An 8,651-nucleotide genomic window follows, 5' to 3' on the forward strand; every position below is an offset into this window, starting at 1 on the left:
TGCTATTCTCCACTCGGCTACTGGTTATAATAATCAAAATGTAAAAGATTTAATCATCCTTTGCATAAATGTATGGGTCTCTCCTCCAGGTCTATGAACACCATTTTCCCATTTGGCATTTTGATGATAGCATTCAGCATTCAGTAGGTTGAGATGTGGTAACTCCAGAGAGCATAGTGTGTGATTCATATAATTTTCACCCTCAAACCAGACCCCTCATGCCCTTTATGACAGCATCCACATTTGTTGCTTTTCTCTGTTTATTCATTCAGATTTTTCTATTAATCTGTCACCTGTCTTCATGTGCTGCACAAGCTGCTTTGAAAAGTGTTTGCCTCCACATGTGTGTCTCGTGAACATCAAGCCTCTCTCAACTAGGCAGTGTGGTAAGGCTTATACTCTGCTGCAGGCAAATGGTGCAGCACAGTAAGTGTTTTGCACATCATTGAGAGCTAAGGTGTTGCATGATAAAAGTTTGTGTAAATAAAGATTAGCACAGATTTTTTTAATTTTTTGGGGGCTGAGAGCACTGTAAAAAAACCCTCTAATTTCACAGCATTACCATGGCTATATGCATTTTGTGTAGACCATGATGGCTGACTGCAGCTGCTGCCATTGTGCTGCTTTGGCCTCGGTGTGCGAGGCTAATGTAGACAAGGACAAAGTTAACAAGTGGCTGGCGAAGACATTTGAGCATCTAGCAAAGCAATAACCAGATATTTTTCTTAGCAGTTGGTGGAAAAAACTGAGCTAGTAAGGCAAGAGACTCCAGAAATGACCTCCTTCATACAGTCAGTAACATCCAAAAGGACATTTGTAGTAGTTTGTGTCCACTAAACATGAAAGCAGGCAACAGTTTTTTGTTTTCACCGTTTAATAAGCCCATAGCACTGTATCGCGGTGGTGTTTCAGGGAGATTTCTGAAGTCTCAAACCTTTCTGAATGTGGCTCAAAAATGTTGAATTGATTAATATTATAAAGTTAAAGCTACATAAACAAATGAAGTGAAAAACTTCACCATTTTCAGTCTTTTGTTTCCAAAGCATTGTTGTACACAACATAAAAAGTTTTGTGGTTAACTGACTCATGTGACCAGACAGAGCTTTTCAAAAGCTAACAACAGACACAGCATATTTGTTACCAACCAGTCATTTCAAAAAGTAAGATTAAAAAATCCACACAAGCCACTTGACTTGCCAGCTTGTTTTTCTGTACAAAAACGCAATTACATCAGACTACATTATGACTAATCTTTAGGATGAGTCATGAGAAAGTCAACTTTGTTCATTTTCATTTTTAGTAAAGAGGTAAAATAGATTGTAAACAATGGTGGGCCTTATTCGACATTTCATGACATCCTATGAAATGTAATTTATTTTGTACAATGCAATGCCAATTGAAGTGAAGTATATTGTTTAGCCCCACACTACACAAATTTGCTTTTAGCACTAGGGATGCACAATATTGTTTTGTTTTATGTTTTTGTTTTTTAAAAATATACATACAGTATGTGTATACATACATACACACACACACACACACACACACACACACACACACTACTTATTTGGCTGATAACAGATACCAATACATCCACTTTTTTACACAGCTAATTTGGCTAATCTTTAAGTCTCTTCTGTAGTGATATTAACATTATCTAATGCATACTATTATCATGGAGAAATGAAATACAATGCTTTTCAGTTTATGTAATATTCCTTCATTGTGCAAAATAAGAGAAATGCTAACTTAGGTCAGAATGTTGTTCATTTTGAAGCCAATATCCACAGATACCAATAATATGCTTATATAATCATGCATCCCTATTTAGCACATTTTGTTGTCCTAAACAGTTATTTAAAATGACTGTTACTGGTGGCTGGCTGTGTGCTGTGGCTTAAAGAGATACTATATGGACACCAATGATCTCCGATATTAAACAGGTGGGACAGATCTCAGTGTGATTTGACAGATATTGTGGAAATGACACCATCTCTCACTGCCGGTCTGTAGAAACACTCTATTTCTCTTATGTCTATATTGGCCTCCAGGCTCTGTGGACAGATGGCGGTCCAATAACACCAAACACCACAAGAAATATCACTCGTTACAATGGTTAGGCTGTCAGAACAATAATTCAGAAACTATGAATACGAACTTAAATCCTTAGATAAGAAACGGGGGCTTAAGCTGTTTGTGGTGTGAAGTGGTGATAATGTAACAAAAAATAGTAGGATAAGAACAATTTCACAAGCACATTTACCACCAGGTAAGCTTCAACTTAAAGTAATGAGAATAACGTTGATTGTTAGGGCATCTGAGTTTGGGATCCGGTGACTACTAGGCAGTCACGACCACCACAGGCACAATTGGAGACATGCTAACGTTAGCTTTTGTTAACTCAGGCTTGGGCACAAAGCAGTTGCATACAGCTAGCGATAGCTAGCCTGTTGTGTTGAACTCTGTCGCCTTTCCTTTGGCGACCACACACAAAAGTAATATGTCCATTGTCTGACTGTGACTAGAAATGCATTAAGAAATGACTCAGTTTTTGATATTTAACTGGCAATAGCAGCCTGAATTCGGCTTTGAGAGACATTAGTCGGCGAGACAACTTTGAAAGAGGTTCACATAGCAAACAGGTTACCTGTGGTTGCAGTTAGTTGGCCAACTCATCATACTAGCGTGTAACTAACGCCTACGCCGAAACACAAAATGTTAATGCTTCAGCCTTTTATTGTGCCACAGCCAATGTAAAATATAAAAGTCTGGGATGATGGCAAACTTGACGGTTCGCTTTAACAACGGTGTCCGTTAGCCAACTTACAACTGGGTACAAGGCAATGATGAGCATTTGTGCCCAGCACACACAAAGGCTCGGTCTATTCAATGAAACGGAAATGTTCTAGGGAACTACAATGCTCCACAAAAAGTGAAAATCATACGTTGTACAATGACGTAAGCTGCGATTTCTGTTTTTTATTATAATCTAGCATTAGTTGTGTGTGAATGTCGATCGCCAATATTGTGTTAAACTATGAATATATAACGTTAGCCTCCCATTTCTGATTGTATAGCCCCCCAGAACCGTTCTAGTAAATGCTCCGTTCCGTTGAATAGTCTGAGTCATGAAAGCCAAGGCGGCGACAAACCCCCAACATCAGACTGGAGGTGGATAATGTTGGCTCAGCTTTACTTCACAAGGTGAACGCCAAACAAATCTACCTCGCATGAAAAACAATTCAACATCTCATTGTGTCTTACCTTCCAGCCCTATGAATAGCGAATTATCCTCTTCATATCCAAAATACTGGGAGATGAAACGTCGCACTTTTATCACCCAGCTAGCTAGCAAGCTAATTGAGCTAGCTAGCCTCTCTCCAATGAAGCAACACCGCAGTTCTCAAAAATGCACAACGCATATCATTATATTCCAACGTTGCAATGTTATTCCCAACTTTGCCCATTTGATGGAAAGGCAGATGATGTAAATCCAACAGAAAACCGCTTCACTTGCACACGCATTTGTGGGGATCACTTTCCTTTCTCCAATGACAGCTGTCGTCGCACGAGTTCGGGTTATATAGCTAGTTGGTGTTAGCCACCCAAGTCTACGGCCAACAATTTTACCATCAACGTACACACAAATCAAAGCCAGAATCCAAGCGGCTGCAAAAGTCAACACCCCGTAAATGAAACTTTAAATGTGAATCCTCAGCGAAGGTACGGAGACGTGCAAAACAAACGTTGGGTGCCGACCGCTTGGTTGGCAACTGGTTCTATTTTCTTCAGCATCGACAAGCTGCGGGACCAAGCGGCCAGTTAGGAGACTCTCGCAGCCAGCCTGCCACGCAGTAACAGCCGCCTCCAAAGACATGTAAAAACAAACATTAGCTTGCCAAAAATAACATCTCGCCTGCCACAGCGACCGATCAGCGAAGTAACTAAGGAATATTACTAAATTAAGTTGAAGATGACGCTTCGGTGTACTCTATAACGGTGGCCATATCTAATGATAAGTGGCACCGAAGCACAGCCCCTCCAGGCTCCTCAAAAACTAGACCCACCTCCCCCTACCACAACTACGGCACACAAATCTTTCCAAAACGGCCCAGCTCGTCGACAAAGATATGTTTCGCGAGTGTGAGAAATATTTAACAACATCGATAAGAATATTTGATATAAATACCACGCAAACCGTTTGACAATTTCTTCAAAATACTCTCTGACCCTGCGGAGGGATATGGGCATTTAGTAAATAAAATAATGGCTAGGGAGGAAGAAAAAGATGGCGCCTGGATTAAAGACGGATCGGAGTGGGATTGTCAACCGTTTGGTGCTCCAGCTCATGCAAATCTTCGCCAGCAGCAGCAGCAGCAGCTGTAGTGACTCAAACAGTCATCAGCTTTCTCTAGAGCAGCGCTTAGACACTCAAGGATGGATTAACTTTAATACGTGCTGGTTCAGGGCTCATCCAGCCAGCATCCATTCAGATAAACCACGACCGGATCTCCCCACGACAACGTATCCTCTCCTTTTCTCTCGTGCATACATGCACGTACACCGATGCACGAATTGCATTGGGTATTTGGTACGAGGTAGCATGCAAAACTGGCAGACATACTGTACACGCAAGGGTTAAATTTCAGAGAAACCCCCAGGGGTCGGCTTCCAGCGGCTACCAACATAATAAGTAATAGAGCCAGTGGGTGTTACGCATTTACGTGCATTTGTCTTTTCAGAGCGCCTTTAGTTACAACTTATTGAGTTTCTTCGAGTGAAGCTCCAACAAATTAACGGGAAATAAACACAGCCCTATTCCTTTAAATGGTAAACCTTGGCACGTCTTTCCTAGCCCATGAGCTCCCCCTGCTGGCCAACACGGCTCACAATGTGTTTGCAATTTATTATTGTTTTTAATTAATATTTAATCAAGTGGAGACAATTCAAATAAATACAATGGTAACATACAGACGAGTGATAAATGACAGGGAAAATCTGAGAAAATATGTTCTTTATTTATCAGTGACTGACAAATTTCATGCCCCCTATAAATAGGCCCTAACCACTTTTTTTAATTTTTATTTTTTATATTACACCAATTGTAGGTATTAGAGCCAATGCAAAAAATGGACAGTATGAGAATAAGACTCATTACTTGGGCAAACAGCAATGATTCTTTAGTTTTTACAGTTCCTGGCTATGATAAATGGTGTGATTTTTTTTTTTTTTTTTTAAGAAAAAAAAGGGCCCTCAAACCCACCAGCCGGATTTGGGGTTCAGATAGTATTTAAAATACAGACATAACACAACCCTGATGTAAGACATGCTTTTCAAACCCACTTATGGGCTTTAGGGTTTTGAGGGTATTTAGAATAAATACAAAATGTGAGAATTTTCTGTTTTACGTCTCTTGGCAGTTATTTTGTCTGTGTAGTCATTTTGTGTCTCTTTGTGGTTATTTTGCCCTTTTTTGTAGTTAATTTGTATCTCCTTGCAGTTCCTTTGAATGTCTTTTTGGTCTTTTTGTGTCAGTTTTTGGTTGTTAAATCTCTTTCTGATCTGTTAATTTGAGTGACATGTTGCAGATGGAGGCCCATGGGCCCCTGACACTTTGGGCCCCTGGACTTGTGTGCGGTAGACTTATTCATTAGTCCATTCATGGTGGTGAGCTCTTAACAATTTGAATGGATTGCAAAAAAAGGCTTGGGAATCTAATGTAAATGGTCAAAAAACACAATCAGATACTACATGTTAGTTACAAGACACAACAATCTTTTATGTTGGCTTTTCCTTTAATTTGTCACCCACCCGTAGGTCTATATATATCATGCACAGTATTATACATGTTGTGACACACAGATGAGACAGCTGCATTTGGAAGCCCACAAACCTAGAATGAGGTCATAACAATAAAATAAGTACATTTAGTTATAAATAAAGGGCAAGGGAAGTAAATTGAGCCCTGACAAAACAACTTAAATATTGGAAAGTCTTTAAGTGCTTGTATACGAGCCTTACTTACAACATTATCAATCATACCCACATAAAGTGTTATCATCCAAATATGAAAAAATACAATTTTCATGAACAGAAATGACTGTCAGCAGAAGTATCCACGACATTTTTCCTTATGAGTAAAGTAAGAAATCCATGCCTGCATTTTGATTGGACTAATGTATTTGAATTAATAACGTATATAATAAGCTATTTGCCTTTCTTTTCTGGAAATAGTATCTTTCAATTTCAGCTATTTATTGTGGGAAAAAAATGTCTACAGCAACTATTCAGACTTAACATGCATTTAAGTCATCCATTGCAGTGAACTGAATGAATACCATTGTGCATTACTGCACATTGTGGCATTAAAAGTCTTGTTTTGGGTCAGGCATGTTGGCTGCTGTCAGTGAAGTGTGAGACGTCGCACATACAGGTGTCACTTTCTAAATTATGACCTCTGGGCTGGTATACATTTACACCACCAGCCACCATTGACCTAATTACCTAACACATGAAGCTGCTGTATAGTGTTGTCTCTGTGATACTCTTTTGGACCTAATTCCACTTGTGCAAAGCTGACAGACCTACTGACCTAGACCCAGGCTGTAATTACTATCAGTGTGACTCTATACGCAATAATGAATTGAACAAGTTGAAAACGTGTGCAATCAATTGTTTTAAGTTTTATATTGGAGCTACATTTAGATATGTTAGTATGGATTTGATTAAATTTTGCAATTTTATGTGTTTCATCTTCTGTTAAAAGTCCTCATAGGCCTTTTTTTGTGAACTACATTTCGACTAGAAAAGCACAGGTGTTCTATTCAAGTGTCCTGATAAGCCATAACAGAGTGACTGTAACTCAGGATGCAAAATATCAGAGCACAAGCAGCTAAATAGAATTCAGACATCATTAATTTCATTATTTGCACCTGCAACATGTCAAAATGTCTTACAAACCAACCAAATCTCGACCCATTTAAAATATTCATATTTTTCAACAATGAAACATGAAAAAGTCCAAAGGCAAAAGGCACTGAGAGAGAGAGAGATCTATGTCTGCCTGTCTATCTATCTAAAAGTGTGGATTATTATTTAAGATATAGGCCTACGCTTCAATAAATCTCTCAGAATAAGGACAGACCAAAAGACCTGTAGAAAACTATATTGACAGCACCTTCACTTTCTGCCAAACAGCCTCATCCTGCAGTAGAAAAGCATGCAGTTAAGAAAAGAGGTAATTGAAAAATTGTCAAACATAAGGGGAAAAAAACACAATACAGACAGAGGACTGAACAAAAAGTTTTTAAAAATCAGGGAAAAACTACTCTCAGTTCATGCAAATTGCTTAATTTGCACAAACTGGTATTGCATTCATTAATTTGATTAACTGTACAGTGTATCAGGATCTATTTTACTCCCACATAAAATTTATACGGAAGACTTAACTGTATGTAATTTAATTCACAAACATGAAAACAAAGACCAAATGAGACATTTCCTCTGAAATAATATCAAATGTTAATATGTTTTGGGTGGAGAAGATCAGTTCTGGTATATTTCAGACAGAGGGCAGCATGGCTCTGTTTTATACAACACTAGGAATCAGATCAAATTATCCAATTTCTCTGCATTTCCAACATCCTTCTTTTTTTAATCTCTTTTGCCATTCTTCATCTAGTCGTTCAAGTGATAAACAGTTCAGTCCGTTAGTGATATATTCTTGGGAGGTTTTAATATTTGAGATTAGATGAGCAGCCCCGTCAAAAAAAAAAAAAATTTTTAAATCGGAGGATTGTTGAGCCAGTGGAACAACGGTAAACCTAAAAGTTTAAAAATGCAAACACCTTTACTGCACTGACACAATGTGACTTTACATAAGCACTTCTCAGCCAGGAGTCTAGGGACCCCAAGGGGTCCTTGAGGGAGTTTCAGAGATCCCCAGAGGTCGTGAATAGTGTATTTTCATGTTTTAATTCACAATCTAAGTGAGCCCGATGTGATTAAGAGTCATTAAGGCGACTATTCTGATCATAGGTTTCACTTCATCCACATTTTCTACTCTTAAATGTAGTTGACATCTATAGAGTTCTGATCTTTACAACCAAAATCTTCTCAGATGGAGAAAAAATCTTATTAAATTAGGGTCCACAACCTGATGTGTGTCAATTTAGGGGTCCTTGACATAATAAAGGTTGAGAAGCCCAGTATTACACCAACAAAAACTCACCATTTTTCTCAAAGTTTTGCATTTCTTGCATGATGTTCAGGCATCTAATGGAAGTAAATCCCTCCACACACACACACACACACACACACACACACACACACATTTCTGCAGGAGACTCTCCCCACCTTTTCATGCTCATCTAAATCTCTTTGATATAAATTTATAATGTAGGTTTATATAATTATAAGCAGACAAATGTGTTTTAATACTATAAGTCATTTCAGCAAAATAAAACACAATTACACGCCGAGTAGTTAAATGCTCAAGGAGCTCTTTTCTGGTTGTTGAGCTTAATTGATGCCCCTTGGCTATCAGCATTAAGGACTAATTTTCAAGAGAATATGGAGGCAGTGAGACTGGGAGATAAAAAAAAGGCGTTTTCGAGGCTAATGACCTACACTTTGCTAGCCATGCGAGCCTT

At 38.6% G+C, this 8,651-nt stretch overlaps 1 protein-coding gene across 11 annotated transcripts in view; it reads right to left on the minus strand.

Annotated features, from left to right (window-relative positions):
* The window catches only part of kmt2cb (lysine (K)-specific methyltransferase 2Cb), a 90,172-nt gene extending 86,184 nt beyond the window's left edge, over positions 1 to 3,988 (minus strand). For all 11 annotated transcript variants that reach the window (XM_042497364.1, XM_042497367.1, XM_042497365.1 and 8 more), the window contains exon 1: positions 3,265 to 3,988. The gene's annotated coding sequence lies outside the window, so the exon portion shown is untranslated. The remainder of the gene's footprint in view (positions 1 to 3,264) is intronic.
* Between the last annotated feature and the right edge of the window lie 4,663 nt (positions 3,989 to 8,651).

The sequence above is a fragment of the Plectropomus leopardus genome, chromosome 12 (genome assembly GCF_008729295.1).
Source record: "Plectropomus leopardus isolate mb chromosome 12, YSFRI_Pleo_2.0, whole genome shotgun sequence".
NCBI classification, from domain to species: domain Eukaryota; kingdom Metazoa; phylum Chordata; class Actinopteri; order Perciformes; family Serranidae; genus Plectropomus; species Plectropomus leopardus.